The following is an 18,152-nucleotide window of genomic DNA, read 5'->3' on the forward strand; positions in this document are numbered from 1 at the left end:
ACACATTTTACTATAGCCTAGCCCTAGGCTATAGGCCTGATTCTTACACATTTTACTATAGCCTAGCCCTACGCTATAGGCCTGATTCTTACACATTTTACTATAGCCTAGCCCTAGGCTATAGGCCTGATTCGTACACCTTTTACGGTCCCAGTAAAAATGCTGTGTGCCCTTGTAAATGTTTACTAGCCTTTTTTCAAATCAAATGTTATTCGTCACATGCTTCCTTAACAGGTGTAGACTAGCAATGAAACGCTGACTTATGGGACCTTCCCAACAATGCAGAGAGAAAGAAAACAGAGAAATAATAGAAAAGTAACGTTACATACACAATAAGTAATAATAACTTGGCTATATACCCGGGGTACCAGTACAGAGTTGATGTGCAGTGGTACGAGGTAATTGAGGTAGATACAGTTGAAGTCGGAGGTTTACATACACTTAGGTTTGGAGTCTTTAAAACTCGTTTTTCAACCACTCCACACATTTCTTGTTAACAAACTATAAGTATTTGGCGAAGGTGCATGTACACTTCCGACTTCAACTGTATGTACATATAGGTAGGGATAAAGTGACTAGGCAGCAGGGTAGATGGATAATGAACAGTAGCAGCAGCATATGTGATGAGTCAAAAAGGTGAGAGCAGAAACGGTCAATGTAGATTGTCCGGGTAGCTATTTAACTAAATATTCAGCAGTCTTATGGCTTGGGGGTAGAAGCTGTTCAGGCTCCTGTTTCGTGGGTGGAGGTGTGCCTCTCCATACCAAATGTGATAATTCTGTCATCAACGTTAATCCATAGCCTAGTCCTAGGTTATGAGAGCATATTTCGAAAACATTGTTAATGTTATGTCGTCATTGCAGCCTAATTTACAAGTATTTGGCACCATTTGGATTTGTTTTTATAGAAACATAATGACTGACTGACTGAAGGACTGACACAGACGGATATAGTTTGTTTGCTGTGAACGTGCTGGCCAAGTGTCTGTCGGCCTGCAGTCTCTCTTCGTAATCAGACGTGCTTTCCTGGCCTCGCTTTCAGAAGGAATCTCCTGATTTAGCTATTTTCAACATAGGACAGATGCTTTCATTTCTCATGCGTGTCTTGTTCCTACATATAACCAGTCGTTTGATTGATTCAAGTCTTTGTACTGAGCGAGTGGTATTCCATCTCAGGCAGCAGCACCCTACTGGATGATCCATAGCAGCAAAGCGGAGGTCAAACACTCAGGCACATATTCTTTCTTTCTCTCTCTCGCTCTCTCTCACATACAGACATACATGCATATACAGTTGTGGCCAAAAGTTTTGAGAATGACACAAATATGAATTTTCACAAAGTCTGCTGCCTCAGTTTGTATGATGGCAATTTGCATATACACCAGAATGTTAAGAAGAGTGATCAGATGAATTGCAATTAATTGCAAAGTCCCTCTTTTTGTCATGCAAATTAACTGAATCCCCCCCCCCAAAAAAAATCCGCTGCTTCAGCCCTGCCACAAAAGGACCAGCTGACATCATGTCAGTGATTCTCTCGTTAACACAGGTGTGAGGACAAGGCTGGAGATCACTCTGTCATGCCGATTGAGTTCGAATAACAGACTGGAAGCTTCAAAGGGAGGGTGGTGCTTGGAATCATTGTTCTTCCTTTGTCAATCATGGTTACCTGCAAGGAAACACGTGCCGTCATCGTTGCTTTGCACAAAAGGGCTTCACAGGCAAGGATATTGCTGCCATTAAGATTGCACCTAAATCAACCATTTAGCGGATCATCAAGAACTTCAAGGAGAGCGGTTCAATTGATGTGACAAAGGCTTCAGGGCACCCAAGAAAGTCCAGCAAGCGCCAGGACGTCTCCTAAAGTTGATTCAGCTGCGGCATCGGGGCACCGCCAGTACAGAGCTTGCTCAGGAATGGCAGCAGGCAGGTGTGAGTGCATCTGCACGCACAGTGAGGTGAAGACTTTTGGAGGATGGCCTGGTGTCAAGAAGGGCAGCAAAGTAGCCACTTCTTGCCAGGAAAAACACCAGGGACAGACTGATATTCTGCAACAGGTACAGGGATTGGACTGCTGAGGACGGGGGTAAAGTCATTTTCTCTGAATCCCCTTTCCGATTGTTTGGGGCATCCGGAAAAAAGCTTGTCCGGAGAAGACAAGGTGAGCGCTACCATCAGTCCCGTGTCATGCCAACAGTAAAGCATCCTGAGACCATTCATGTGTGGGGTTGCTTCTCAGCCAAGGGAGTGGGCTCACTCACAATTAGCCGAAGAACACAGCCATGAATAAAGAATGGTACCAACACATCCTCCGAGAGCAACTTCTCCCAACCAACCAGGAACAGTTTGGTGACGAACAATGCCTTTTCCAGCATGATGGAGCACCTTGCCATAAGGCAAAAGTGATAACTAAGTGGCTCGTGGAACAAAACATCGATATTTTGAGTCCATGGCCAGGAAACACCCCAGACCTTAATCCCATTGAGAACTTGTGGTCAATCCTCAAGAGGCGGGGGGACAAACAAAACCCCACAAATTCTGACAAACTCCAAGCATTTATTATGCAAGAATAGGCTGTCATCAGTCAGGATGTGGCCCAGAAGTTAATTGACAGCATGCCAGGGCGGATTGCAGAGGTCTTGAAAAAGAATGGTCAACACTGCAAATATTGACTCTGCATCAACTTCATGTAATTGTCAATAAAAGCCTTTGACACTTATGAAATGCTTGTAATTATACTTCAGTATTCCATAGTAACATCTGACAACCATTTCTAAAGACACTGAAGCAGCAAACTTTGTGAAAATTAATATTTGTGTCATTCTCAAAACTTTTGGGCACGACTGTAGACAGTGTATATATACTGTACATACACACACAGAATGGTGTTGACAACCCAATGTGTTTTGCTATCAATTTTTCCATTGGCACTAGGGTCCATATGATTTGGTTTTTTCAAGACTTGGCTGTGACACGTCACACTTCACCGACTCGTTATCCCAACTCTGCTATGGAACAGAAACCACTAAACACAACACAGCTGAGGTTTCACACCTGCTCTCTCCGTACCCCTCTCTCTCCACATTCCTCTCTCTCTCTTTCTCTCCCTTTCTCTCTCTCTCCTGTGAGGAATTTCCTTTTTGTAATGTTTCTCATTAATCTGTCAGCCTTTCTGTCGTTAGGTGACTGGTGAAACACTGCCTGACCCAGCTCCCCATTATAGGAAGCGGGAACCCAAGTTAGGTACCACACCCTCTCTGCAATTTTGTGATGAAATTGAACTTCCTTATGTTATGAAATACATTTTACCAAGACAAATATGATTTAATCATGTTCTGAATTGTTCAGTGGGGTCTTTCTCAAACGTATTAACATTATAGCAAAAAAGATCGGATTTCGTAACCTAATACATCGGATAATAAGCACCGAGTTCTGTTGACATCGTAACAAGTGTATTTGGTATTTTTTTACTTTATTTATAGATTTTCAGATATAACAACAACCCCTCATTTTCCCATCAATCCCCTCCCTCCCACCCTCCACCACCTCCAAACCACCCACCCACCAAGGCAAAGAAAAGTTGTAGAAAAAATCTTATCAGCACAAATGGCCACTAGAACAGACATGACTGCTTACCAATCTATGCAAGTTACACTAAGTAAAAGACAGGCTCTCATCATATTGTATTAATGGGGACCAGGTTTAGTCTAACTTTTGTCGGGACCCATGCACAGTGTACCCGACCATCTCCAGAGGCAGAGATGACATCACCTCCTTAACCCACTGCACAAAGCAGGGCGGCTTTGCAGACTTCCAGTGAAAGAGGACACCGCCTTGTCGTGGTAGCATTCTGGTCTAGTGGACTCTGGTGGCATCTCAAACACTTGGGGTCAACATTTGGGTATATTTTTTGACAATCTGTCATTTGAGTAATGGAGATGGTGCATTGAATAAGCCCATGCCTTATGCAAAATGATGCGTGGATACGTTCAATACTTTGTTGCCATATATCATTGGATAGCTCGCCACCTGTCTTGCTGCCATGCAGATTGTGTATTTGCAAAGGAGGGCGGATTAATGTTCCGTATTATGTCGTATTATCTGGAGACGGTTAAGATCTAAGCACCTCTCGCCTAGGCACTTAGTACGCTCGAGTGGAAATGAAGGGAAATGTTTTTTGGCAAAGCTGCGAGTTTGCAGGTATCTAAAAAAGTGGGTATTGGGAATAGTATGGTCAACCCTCAGTATCGAATGAGACGAATGTGTTATCAACAAATAGGTCACAAAAAAAAGCACCAGACCTATGCCAGAACTGGAATGCCGTGTCAATCTATGACGCTGGGAAGAGATGATTAGATGTTAATGGAGAGACGCCGGTTGCTTGTTTTAAGGCGAAAGTGACTTTGAAATTGGAACCAGATTTTAAGGGAGTTCTTAACAATGGGGTTCAAAACATGGGTGCCAAGGTTCACAGGCATTGTGGAGCACTGGAGCGAGACAGGAGAAGTTAGAAGGCTTGACTGTAACTCCATTGTGGCCCAAGTTGGGCCATCTTTGTTTTCAAATGTAGAAACCCAATGAACAAGATTTAGATATATTTGCTGACCAGTAGTAATGTAAAAAATTGGGAAGGACCAGGCCGCCTGCAGGCTTAGGTTTCTCTAAATATACCTTTCTCGTTCGTGGATTTGACTTATTCCAAATGAAGTTGGAAATGTAGCTGTCCAGTTGTTTGAACATCGACTTTGAATCATTTGGAATAAGCACAAAAACCTAGGTGGTACAGTCATCTTAACCAAATTAATGCGACCTGTTAATGAAATGGGAAGAGACGACCACCTTATGAAATCCTGCTTAGTGCGCTCCAGGAGTGTTTTGAAGTTGTGTTTAAACAGAGCCTTAAATGAGCAAGTGACCTTTATCCCCAGATAAGTAAAGACCTGATGCTCCACCTTAAATGGGAAATTAGCTTACCCAATTCCTTCTGCTAACTGATTAATGGGGAGAACTTACAACCAGAGAATGTCCCAACACCTTGTAGCATGTCCAAGAGATAGGGTATAGACTACACAGGGTTAGCGATGTATAAAAGAAGATTGTCTGCATATAAGGACACCTTGTGAGTTATGTTGCCCCTTAATATTCCCTTGATCCTCTCCTCCGCCTGCGGGGCGATAGCAACAGGTTCAATAGCCATATCAAATAGGAAAGGGGATAAACAGCAACCCTGCCTGGCCCCCCTGTGGAGAGGGAAGTAGCTGGAGGTAAAATTGTTGGTGCGAACAGAGCCACTGGGGACGAGTACAAAATCTTAATCCAGGAAAGGAGAGACAGGCCAAACCCAAATCTCTCTAGTACTATAAATAGATATCCCCACTCAGCCTTTTCAGCATCAAGAGAGATGACAATCTCTGGCTGTAGAGTTGAGTGGGCAGGTTAAAGAACATTAAATATCATAGAAAGATTGCCTACCTGAGATGAATCTGGTTTGGTCAGTTAATTATATGAGGCATCACTGTCTCTAAACGGCGCGAGAGGACCTTCGTGAGAATCTTATAATCACAGCACAAAAGGCATATCTGGCGGTATGAGCCACAGTCTAAGGGATTCTTGTCTTTTTTTAACCTCCTGTTGTGTTCGTTTCATGTTAATTAATTCTGTGTTCCCGGTCGAAAATGACAGCCCCATTATAGCTTATTATAAATCCATAATAATACATACAGTTGAAGTCGGAGGTTTACATACACCTTAGCCAAATACATTTAAACTCAGTTTTTTACAATTACTGACATTTAATCCTCGTAAAAATTCCCTGTCTTAGGTCAGATAGGATCACCACTTTATTTTAAGAGTGTGAAGTGTCAGAATAGGAGAGAGAGAATGATTTATTTCAGCTTTTATTTCTTTCATCACATTCCCAGTGGGTCAGAAGTTTACATACACTCAATTAGTATTTGGTTACATTGATTTTAAATTGTTTAACATGGGTCAAACGTTTCTGGTAGCCTTCCACAAGCTTCCCACAATAAGTTGGGTGAATTGTGGCCCATTCCTCCTGACAGAGCTGGTGTAACTGAGTCAGGTTTGTAGGCCTCCTTGCTTGCACACGCTTTTTCAGTTCTGCCCACAAATGTTCTATGGGATTGAGGTCAGGGCTTTGTGATGGCCACTCCAATACCTTGACTTTGTTGTCCTTAAGCCATTTTGCCACAACTTTGGAAGTATGCTTGGGGTCATTGTCAATTTGGAAGACCCATTTGCGACCAAGCTTGAACTTCCTGACTGATGTCTTGATGTTGCTTCAATATATCCAGATAATTTTCCTCCCTCATGATTCCATCTATTTTGTGAAGTGCACCAGTCCCTCCTGCAGCAAATCACCCCCACAACATGATGCTGCCACCCCCGTGCTTCACGGTTGGGATGGTATTCTTCGGCTTGCAAGCCTCCCCCTTTTTCCTCCAAACATAACGATGATCATTATGGCCAAACAGTTCTATTTTTGTTTCACAGACCAGAGGATATTTCTCCAAGTACGATCTTTGTCCCCATGTGCAGTTGCAAATCGTAGTCTGGCTTTTTTATGGCGGTTTTGGAGCCGTGGCTTCTTCCTTGCTGAGCGGCCTTTCAGGTAATGTCGATATAGGACTTGTTTTACTGTGGATATAGATACTTTTGTACCTGTTTCCTCCAGCATCTTCACAAGGTCCTTTGCTGTTGTTCTGGGATTGATTTGCACTTTTCGCACCAAAGTACGTTCATCTCTAGGAGACAGAACGGGTCTCCTTCCTGAGCGGTATGACGGCTGTGTGGTCCCATGGATACTTGCATACTATTGTTTGTACAGATAAACGTACAGGCGTTTTTAAATTGCTCCCAAGGATGAACCAGACTTGTGGAGGTCTACAATTTCTTTTTTTGAGGTCTTGGTTGATTTTTTTAGACTTTCCCTCTGATGTCAAGCAAAGAGGCACTGAGTTTGAAGGTATGCCTTGAAATGCATCCACAGGTACACCTCCAATTGACTCAAATTATGTCAATTAGCCTATCAGATGTTTCTAAAGCAATTACATAATTTTCTGGAATTTTCCAAGCTGTTTAAAGGCACAGTCAACTTAGTGTATGTTAACTTCTGACCCACTGGAATTGTGATACAGTGAAATAATCTGTCTGTAAACAATTGTTGGAAAAATTACTTGTGTCATGCACAAAGTAGACATCCTAACCGACTTGCCAAAAGTATAGTTTGTTAACAAGAAATTTGTGGAGTGGTTGAAAAACAAGTTTTAATGACTCCAACCTAAGTGTATGTAAACTTCCGACTTCAACTGTAGAAACTACTGACTTGCCTAGTTAAATTAAAAATGAATAAATGAATAAGTACGTACATACTGTATGCGCCTACAGTAAAAAATGACAACACGATATACAGAAAATAAGGAACTTACTTTGCTAGGAACGCATATATGTCCAAAGTTATTATTTGTAAGAAAAACAAGGCAAGGCGAGCACCACCCAGAAAATGTTCCAATTCGTGCAAGACTTCGCAAATATCTGCATACTTGATCTGCGCAAACATTGGTGAAGTGTGTGGGCTTTCCTTGAAGAGAGAAGTTTGTCCGGCTCAGTAAAGCCTCAAACATAAATTGTCCGCAACGCTGAAATGGGCTACTTCTATGTAAAATACGGAGGAGGCGGAACACACCTCAATTCAAACTGTTGTTAGAAAATACAACTTGTTAGAAAATAATTTGAAATTGACAAGTTGAAACATAGCCTATAGATAATTAGCAGGCAGTGCGTGTTAACTGTTCTGTTGCGTAATAATCACATTTTGGAACAGTGAGTGCCTTCTAACATCACGTGCATAAAACAACTCACGCTGGGGGGCGACCGTTAAAGATATTTGGAACTCACGTATGAAAAGGTTAAGGACTTAAGATGAGCATACACTCGGCTACGCTTGACCGCCTGGTTAATTCCTTTCACGTTCCAGCTGATGAAGCATGTGGAGCATAGAGTATGTGAATTCGGCATAGTCATAGTAATCAGAAATGAATGTTAATACGATCATATGGCCAATGTGCTGGAAGGTCAGAGTAATAAAATATAAAGAAAATAAAAAACTGCTAAAAACAACAAAATACCAAGAGAAAACCTTGGATGGCCTTCCCCCTGTTGGAAGGCTGCATCTACCTCTCCTAGACTAGAGCAAAATGCTACTATGTTAAACTGAACCTCAGTAGAGATCTATCCAGAGCGAACATAATCAAGTTTACACCTAAGGAAGGGATTCTGGAGGGAACCACCTCAGTTATCTAAGGTATCTTATGCAATATGCATATTTGAAGGATAGTAAAACAATATATAAAAAAGGAGGTATAGGTATATGTCCATTATCAGCAACCATCACTTCTGTGTTCCAATGGCATGTTGTGTTAGCTAATCCAAGTTTATAATTTAAAAGGCTAATTGATCATTAGAAATCCCTTTTGAAATTATGTTTGTACAGCTCATAACTGTTGTGCTGATTAAAGAAGCAATACAACTGGCCTTGTTTAGACAAGTTGAGTATCTGGAGCATCAGCATTTGTGGGTTTGATTACAGGCTCAAAATGGCCAGAAACAAAGACTTTCTTCTGAAACTCGTCAGTCTATTCTTGTTCTGAGAAATGAAGGCTATTCCATGCGAGAAATTGACAAAGAAACTGAACATCTCGTACAACGCTGTGTACTACTCCCATCACAGAACACGGCAAACTGTCTCTAACCAGAATAGAAAAAGGAGTGGGAGGCCCCGGTGCACAACTGAGCAAGAGGACAAGTACATTAGTGTCTAGTTTGAGAAACAGAAGCCTCACAAGTCCTGAACTAGCAGCTTCATTAAATAGTACCCGTAAAACACCCGTCTCAACGTCAACAGTGAAGAGGTGACCCCTGGGCTTCTAGGCAGAGTTGGAAAAAAAAGAGCTATGAGCCGACAATGGCTAGTTAGTATTATGTCGCGTGTCCTCCTGTGGATGTAGGTGCGCCACAATGTATTCTTTGGCCTTGGTTGGGTCTAAGAATGTCTTTTGCTTGCCCGGAGAGAGTAGTGATCTTCAGTACAGCTGGGTAAAGAATGCCAAACTTGGTGTCCAGACAGCGGTGTAGGAGCCCCCTCACCTCGTTGAAGGCTGACCTCTTCTTCATGACTGTCGCCGTGTAGTCCGTGTAAATGCGAATATTCTGGACGTCGTGGGTGATGGGAGCCGCTCGCACTGCCTTACGGAAGACATCCTCCTTCACCTGAAGGTAGTGGAATTGAACTACTATGGGTCTGGGCGGCTCCCCATTCTTCGGCTCAGACTGTATGCTTCTGTGCGCGCGTTCAAGGGTGGGGGCGTAATCGAAGGCCTAGAATTTCCTGTAGCAGTTTAGCTATGGACAGGGTAGGCCGCATTCCGCCTACGGTCTCGAGTCCCTCTCTGACGCCGAAAATGGGGGGCTGTCTGTTAAAGGTCCTCAACCTTGGAAGTGAGTTTGACGACATGAAGATAGCCGGGTGACTTGCTCTTCCAGTGTCACCGCTTTGTCGGAGTAAATATTTGCGCCATCTTCCAGGCTATTCAGATGGGTGCCATGTCTCGCCAAGACTTCATTAACGGAGTCGATCTTTATGTTGACCTCGGTGGCGAGAATAGCTATTTGTGTGGATAAGTCAGTGGATAATGACTCCACCTTAGCCAGCACAGTCTGTTCAGATTTAATGATAGCCACCATTACCATGTCTAGGTCGGGGGGATCAGAGTCCGTGTCAGGTGAGCCCGAGGCTTCATCAGAGGCCTGCTCTTTTGTGGCCCCCGGCCCTTGTTGTCTCTACATTTTGAGTAGAAGGTCCAAAATTACTGGGGGGAAAAAGCCAGATTGGTAAATTGGGTTCAATTACAAATTAAATGCTACAAAATTAACACGGTGGGGGAGGTGTTGGTCAAGTATTAATAGTAAATTGTTTGCCCTGGATCGGAACACCAAGAAAACGCATCTTCACCTGTTGCTGCTCACCAGAGCCACCCTCTCGTAACAACTTTTTAGGATTTTACATTTTGTGGTTGTCGTCTTCAAAGTTGTTTCCGCAGGTCGCAAACAAGCTAAATTAGAATGACACGAGCTGAATTATATGTAAAAGGCGTTGAAAATAAAAAGCTTGGTATATGTTCAGTGCTGCGTTGACATTTCAGAGACAAGCTTGTTTTTGTGAGAAATCTTCGAGAAGGGTCAGGGTGCTAGGCCAGTGCACCAACTAGCTAACACTGCCCCCTGCTCCCTCCCTGGGGTCTCTGTGTCACGTCTGCTCCCACTCCCCCTTCCTGGCGTGCGAGGTCGCCAGGTTGCTCATCATTACGCACACCTGTCACCATCGTTACGTGCACCAGCGCTTCATCGGACTCACCTGGACTCCATCACGTCATTGATTGCCTCCCCTATATCTTTAACTTCCTCAGATTCATTCCCTTGCCTGCATTGATGTTTTGTTTCTCTTGTCCAGATGCTGTTCTTGTTTAGTTTCATGTCTATTGCTTCCCGTCTCCCAGCGTCTGTAGTTACGGAAACGTTACAGAATGCAGACAACACAATTGGAAGCATCAGGGAGTTTTTTGGTTTTTGTTGGTGACGTCGGGGCCGGGGGCCACTGCCGAAGCAACCGGAGATGCCTCAGCTGGCTTGTCAGGCTCCCATGCCTCAGCTGGCTCGAGAGGTGCATGTCTATTTATTATTAAATCCTCACAATGTACTTGCTTCCTGTCTCCCAGCGTCTGTAGTTACGGAATCGTTACACTCTGACACTAAATGAACAAGTCAGACTCATTAACACCCCATTGGAGAGGCAGGTGTTGAGAGAAGAACTGGGGCTGGATCGGATGGTGTGCGGATGGTGCGCGTGTTTGTACGTGTGTGTGAGGTGGACTCTCCAGGCTAAGCCAACTTATTTTCCATACCTGTGCGTGAGATAGTGAGTGCAAGTGTGGTCTGTGTGTGTGAATGCAAACTTATGCATATGTGAGTGTGACAAAGAGAGAGAGAAAGTTATATTCACGAGGGAGAGCGGCCCTTATTGTAGATCTGCTACTGACTCATTGAGTGCTTTCAGATCACCCAGTAAGCCTCAAAGTGCCAGGGAGTCTTTCTCTCCATCTCTCTCTCCCCCTCCCTCTCTCCTTTGCTCCCTCTCTTTCTCTCTCTCTCTCGCTGACTCTCTCTTTTTCTCTTGCTTGTTTGGCTACGTGGCAGCATGAGAGACAGTGAGAAAGGGAGGTGGTGAGGGTTTATATAACAGGCGTACTGGCTGAGCTAGTCAGGTCGGGTCAAGCCGGGGAGGCGAGTGGACCGTAAATAGCTGAGTCCTGTCTTGGCTCGTATTGTCTCATGCAGTCAGCCAGCAGTGGCCTGCCTGGTTGCTTCTGGTGCCAGTTTGTTTTTGAGCTGCAGAATAACAGAGCCTCTCTCTGGACTTTGGATTCTCTGGACTCTGTCTCTGTCTCCTCATCCCCTTCCTGTGATAACTGGGAGCCCAGCCCCTTCTGTTGGACACACACACACCCCTCCCCCAGCCCTGCTCCAGCCCCACTGTTTTCACAGCGTCTAGACACACATGCCACAATTGATCAAACAAAAGGATGATGGTGGTACGATGTGTACAATGAGGAAGTAATGTCGTGTGTTTCTCCTCTCTCAGTCGGAGCTGTACAGCACTTCTTCGCCACAGCTTCTGTAGCAATGCACAATGTTGATTTCTTCTCTGAGTTTGTGTATGAAACGTCGGGTCGTTTTAAACATATTGGAATGAGGTGTGTGAGTCAGACTCCGCCCAAAATGTTCGGTTGTGGTAAACCCAGTCAGGTCACAGACAACCAAACTACTCATACTTCCTATGATGGCATGCTTTAACTTACAATTCACTATACAATTTCAGACGTTTCTGGAATCGTCTCAGCTCTTCCAAATGATCTTACTTTGCATTTCTCAAACATATTTATTCTAGTACAGTATAATGGTGTCCATATGGGCAGATGAAACCCCATCCCTGCTCTCACTGTCCACCAATGAAGACCCAATGGACCCCAATGACATGCAACACCTTAACCCAGATGACGTGTGGTTCTGAGTGTGGTCCGAAGAACACGTGCTAGTAATAGTGTGGTTTAGCTGATGGTTGGCCAGGGTTTACGGTAATAGCCTTCATTCCCTGTTTGGTCAGCTGGAGGGTTCTAGAGTGAGTACTCCCCTGGGACTTAGCCTACTTCAGACCCAGAACAAACTCCAGGGCCACCTCCATTGGGGTGCAACGTTACGTAGTGTTCAGGTAGGAATATTGTATGTAGAACAGAAATGCTTCACTGTCATGTAGAATAGGGAATCGTGTCGGCTCTATGGAGGACATTTCTACCTGCGAAGGTACATATCATTTCACCTCCTGAACACCAGCCAGATCAGCTTAAAGCTGAACACAGGGCGTCAACACTACAACACCTCTTAGTTCCTTGTCAGCATCTTCAGCGGTTTCATACAGCAGTTGGCCATGTTGATCGATGAGCCAAATGTGCCAAGAAGAGCCCTTTGTGGGCTGATGAGTCCAGGGCTGTACACAGTGGAGTACCAGTAAACAGAGTTAATTAGTCTTTATCCACACTTCGTCCTTTCGAGTGTGTGCACTTCCCTTGTGCCCTACAGCAGGGGAAAGCATCAGTGGAGGTTCAGGGGGTCTGCTCAGTTCTCCCCGTCTCTCTGGGATGTAAAGAGAGCACTCCAGTCCCCCTTTCATAGTGCTAGGAGGAGCAGCAGAGTCCAAACCTCTCTGATCACATGTCTGTGCCAGTGGGTCTATTTTCTGCCAAACATTATCCATCTGTCTTCCATGAAGGGCTTTTGTTTCTGTATCTAATCTCAGACTGGGGTTGAGTGGGGTGTCTGGCCCAGGACTCGCTCAATGGGGGTCTTTTCTCTTCGAGAAGAGGGGGCTTCGCTTCCACCGACACAGAATGCTCAGGGGACACACAGGAAAGAGGTGGGCAATTCAGGAAATGTCAACAGCGGGAGGGCAAATTGTACATCAGGTTCAGTTTGTGCTTTTTTTTATTTATTTTTTTAGCTTATTTCAGCAATACTGTAAGAAAATAAAGAAAGGAGTGGAAAATACTAATTATGAGCAGTGTTACAGTAGGATCTTAATTTGATCACCCTGTTGCAGGAGAACTTTCCTGCAGTGCTGGACATTTTTAAATGTTTAGTGTATTTGAGGTTTAAATAGGCAGGCCCCTGAACCTCTCTCTGTGTTTGGGTTTGTGGGAGATGTGAGATCTCATGGTTGGGGCATGAGAATGGCCAGTTAAACTTCTGAAATGCTCCCTCCAGAATGAATATCCCAAATAACTCTGCCTTTGAACTCTCTGGAACTTTCTGGAACACACGGAAGGATTTTTATCAGTTTGAAAAGAACATACTTTTATCTTCCAAGCTTACACCATCTGGTCTACTAATTACCCGTTTCCTTGTGGACTGTGTGTTCTTGGGGTAGGCTTTGCCGTGGCAGTGTGGCCTGAGCTGGAGGGTGGCATTGCCCCATGGGCAGATTACAGGTCTGCTTGGTTACCACTAGCTCCTGGAATATGGATCTGCTGGCGACATGTGTTGGCACAGTGCGCGGGCACTTTAGATGTGGTACGGCACATGTGGAAGCGTTCTAGTCCACCCAGCCCAACCCTGCCCAGCCCTCGACTCCCTAAGCGAAAGAGAAAAGCTTTGCAACAATCAAACTTTAAAACTATAGGGCAAGCAAACAAAAAGACAAAAGCTGTGTGTACGCGTGTCCACTTGAGTGTGTAAACTATATATACAAAAGTATGTGGACCCTTCTTCAAATTAGTGGATTTGGCTATTTCAGCCACACCTGTTGTTGACAGGTGTATAAATTCAAGCACAAAGCCATGCAATCTCCATAGAGAAACATTGGCAGTAGAATGGCCTTACTGAAGAGCTCAGTGACTTTCAACGTGGCACCATCATAGGATGCCACCTTTCCAACAAGTCAGTTTGTCAAATTTCTGCACTGCTAGTACTGCCCCGGTTAACTGTAAGTGCTGTTATTGTGAAGTGGAAACATCTAGGAGCAACAACGGCTCAGCCACAAAGTGTTAGGCCACACAAGCCCGCAGAACCTGAGCTCCGAATGCTGAAGCACGTAGCGCGTAAAAATCGTCTGTCCTCGGGTGGCAACATTCACTCCTGACTTCCAAACTGCCTCTGGAACAACGTCAGTACAAGAACTGTTTCGTCGCGAGCTTCATAAAATGGGTTTCAATGGCCGAGCAGCCGCACACAAACCTAAGATCACCATGCGCAATGCCAAGTGTCGGTTGGAGTGGTGTAAAGCTTGCCACCATTGGACTCTGGAGTGATGAATCACGCTTCACCATCTGGCAGTCCAACAGAGGAATCTGGGTTTTGTGGAAGCCAGGAGAATTCTACTTGGCCGAATGCATAGTGCCCATTGTAAAGTTTGGTGGATGAGTAACAATGGTCTGTGGCTGTTTTCCATGGTTCGTGCTAGGCCCCTTAGTTCCAGTGAAGGGAAATCTTAACGCTACAGCATACAATGACATTCTAAACAATTATGTGCTTCCAACTTTGTGGCAACAGTTTGGGGAAGGTCCTTTCCTGTTTCAGAATGACAATGGCGCCGTGCACAAAGCGAGGTCCATACAGAAATGGTTTGTTGAGATCGGTGTGGAAGAACTTGACTGGCCTGCACTGACCTCAACCCCATTGAACACCTTTGGGATGAATTGGAACGCCGACTGCGAGCCAGGCCTAATAGCCCAACATCGGTGCCTGACCTCACTAATGCTCTTGTGGCTGAATGGAAGCAAGTCCCCGCAGCAATGTTCCAACATCTAGTGGAAAGCCTTCCCAGAAGAGTGGAGGCTGTTAAAGCAGCAAAGGGGGACCAACTCCATATTAATTCCCATGATTTTGGAATGAGATGTTCGACGAGCAGGTGTCCACATACTTTTGGTCATGTAGTGTATGTGTGTCTGTTCGGTCAAGAATGCATCTTTGCTTGTGTTTGAGTGAGTGCAAACATTCAACAACAATGAATGGAGGAATCTATTCCATTGATGATTCATGGAAAGTGGAAACCTCATTATTATTATTATTATTATTGTTATTAATCCGTTTTCTATTTTCTCTCACAATGTTCCAATTGTATATTTACCTTTTCAAGAGCCTGGGCTTACCAGAACTCAACCCCAGTCACTGACTGACTGAAACAGCAAAAGGTGTTTGACAACACATTGTTCCATTGTTTCTCAACAAACTAATACCTGCTCCACCTCCTCATCAACAAGTGGAAATGTTTGCGTGAGTTGAACAGTTTAAAATATGGCACCCGTATTAGGAACACAATCCTCCTTCACCACCTCTTCCCATCACGCCATCTTATCTCATCACTCTCCAGCTGTTATCTGGTTTATTTTGGAGAATGGCTTTCGTCCGTAGCTATCTGAGGGCCTCACCAGGCTGCAGTGACTGACTGAGGGTCTGGTGGTGGTTGATTGAGAGGATAGCCAGTTCTATTTACGGGCTAAGTTCAGGGTTGACGCAGGCCGATACATAGCTAGTCAGTCACACGCCAAATCCACTTGCCGGTTCCCACAGTGACCCTGCCAGGAGCTGCAGACCATGTCGATCTAATATTTCTTGCCATCCAAGCATACAGTGGAAAATCAGGAAAGCAGCGTCTTACCCCTACCCTCTCCCCCTGCTCCTTCTCTCCTCCCCCTTCCACGTCACTAACCCAGCCATCCATGTCCCCAATCGGAAGGTGGTTCCATAGTTACATACCCAGTGGCTCGCCCTGTCGGCCCAGGCTCCCTGATCCATTAATTGCTCATTTGGGCTAGGTTCCACGGAGGGTCTCCATTTCACGTATGACACTGGGAACCTTTGAGCGACCACAGAGCTGTGTCGAGTAATTATTCTTAATGAGACTGAGTCCATGGGTCATCTGACTCTCTCAGACATGCCCTGACATTTAGCTCTGACACAGACGAGCCCCTAACTGTGTCAGAGCTGCTACTGTGTGGGCCACTGTTTGTTTTAATGCTTGTCCAAATTCACACAATTATTCAAGAGAACAAGTGTGTGCGTTTTGGCGCGTGTGGCTGTTTGCGTGCGCTTGTGTTCGTATGCCATGGAGGGCCGAGTGTCTGCTGGTGTTTGTTTTTTCCTTTCAATTAAGACCTAGACAACCAGGTGAGGGGAGTTCTTTACTAATTAGTGATATAACAATGAAAGGAAATGTCTTCAAAAATGAAAGTGCAGTCGGGAGGAGGCAAGATCAGGTGAGCACATTCCAGCTAATGAGAGGGCAGATATGCGCGTGAACAACCAGGCACAACTCCGATATAAAGTGTTTTTTTCCCTCAAAGTTTCCGGGAGGTAACGTGTCCTACTTGTATCATTACACTCGTCACAACCTAAGCATTACGAAACGTCTATTTGATCGAATAAGCCACACGTAGCAAACAAGCCATTACATTTTCGTTGATCAAATTCGGCATTCTCATTGACCTCCGTATAAAAACTCTTCGCTCAGAGAGAGAGAAAAATACAGAACAAACGCCACCTGCTGGAAAAGACAGATTTTGGGCCCAGTTATCCCTCTCGCTTCGCCTCTTCCTCTCTGGTTTGACACATGTGGCGTATGCACTCGCACATCTGAGGCTTGATCTCATAATATAATGTCACCACATTATATATAGCTCGATTCGTGTATTTAAAAAAACCTTGCTTCATTTCCAGAGCTTCTAGTTTCCAATATGTCTCATGGCCAGTTGTATGAGTATAATGTTCCGGTACAGTCCAAAGCCTCTGAGACACCCTTTATGATGTCAACCACTGGCTCTTAGCAAAATAGAATGTATCTTTTGATTATGGGGAAGGTAGTAATTCCCGAGCTGGCAGTATTGAGTGTCTGCTCCTCAGGTCATTGAAGTACATACTCAGTCAAGCCTGGAGAAAAGACAGGCACAAAGAGGGAACAGAACTTTATTGAAATAACAAACAATGTTCTTAAACAGCAGAACAAAAGATAATTGCACTCAGGGCGGTGTGTGTTTTTGTATGTGTTTTAGCTCTAACACGAGGGACAAGTGTCAATGCTGTATAGGAACTACTACAGTGGTTACATCTGACCAAAAGTGGTTGATGTACTGTAGGCTTCACTGTACTATAATGTACTGTTATGTGGCAGTATGGAAAACCACAAATCCATGACTAGTGTAGGCTTTGGGCTGTGAATAGACACGCTGACAGAAATTGAGTGCATTGACATCAGACCATGGGTCCACTGAAAGTCACAGGTACAATAGATGACATCCAAGCAGTCAACCTCTCAGCCCAAACGTCCCCCGGTATTTATAATAGAATCTGTGTGAAGCCTCCTCGATATAAATTTGACAAATGAAATGAAATGAAAAATAGCTAATTTGCGAAGTGAAGTGATCAGGCAAATACTTAGCCTGTTCCTCAGGTGTTCTGCCAAGAGGAGTGTGTGTGTTCCTGTCTGATGTTGTGCACTGCGTATGAATGCACTGTAACCTGTGTGTGTCCCAGAGTCATTAGTCCCAAGTTCAGTTGAGACCGAACCCAATAATGTTATATATTTTTTTAAAGAAATTCTGCCAAGGTTTGAAAATGTGCCTGTGGTCAGTTCTGATGGTTAGTACGACGTCAAGAACACTACATTTTATTGCACTGTATGCTTTTCTACTTCACTCTTGCTCTGCGTCCATGTAATCAAACCCCTCAACCAGATTTAAAAGTGCCAATTCCTTAAAAAAGCTGTACATTTCAGCCAAGCCCTCGTGGTGTACGTTCCAAAACACAGAAGTTGCACCACAACTTCAATTCCATCCCAGCAGCGACATAGATGTAAAAATACAGCCAGAGAGTCTTCAACACACTGTCTCTCACAGCTACACACACTCTGATCCCTCTATGGGGCGGTGGCAGCACCTCTATGGACTAGTGGAGACTGGTGTCACTTTAATCAGAGGTTGGGCTCATTGTAATGGCTGGAATGGAATGGAAACCATGTTGTTGATCTGATACCTT

General features: G+C 44.4%; 1 protein-coding gene across 1 annotated transcript in view; it reads left to right on the forward strand.

The window, feature by feature from the left end:
- The window catches only part of me1 (malic enzyme 1, NADP(+)-dependent, cytosolic), a 117,529-nt gene that overhangs the window by 19,446 nt on the left and 79,931 nt on the right, over positions 1-18,152 (forward strand). The window lies entirely within an intron of this gene.

Source organism: Salvelinus alpinus, chromosome 35 (genome assembly GCF_045679555.1).
Source record: "Salvelinus alpinus chromosome 35, SLU_Salpinus.1, whole genome shotgun sequence".
In the NCBI taxonomy this organism is placed as follows: Eukaryota; Metazoa; Chordata; class Actinopteri; order Salmoniformes; family Salmonidae; genus Salvelinus; species Salvelinus alpinus.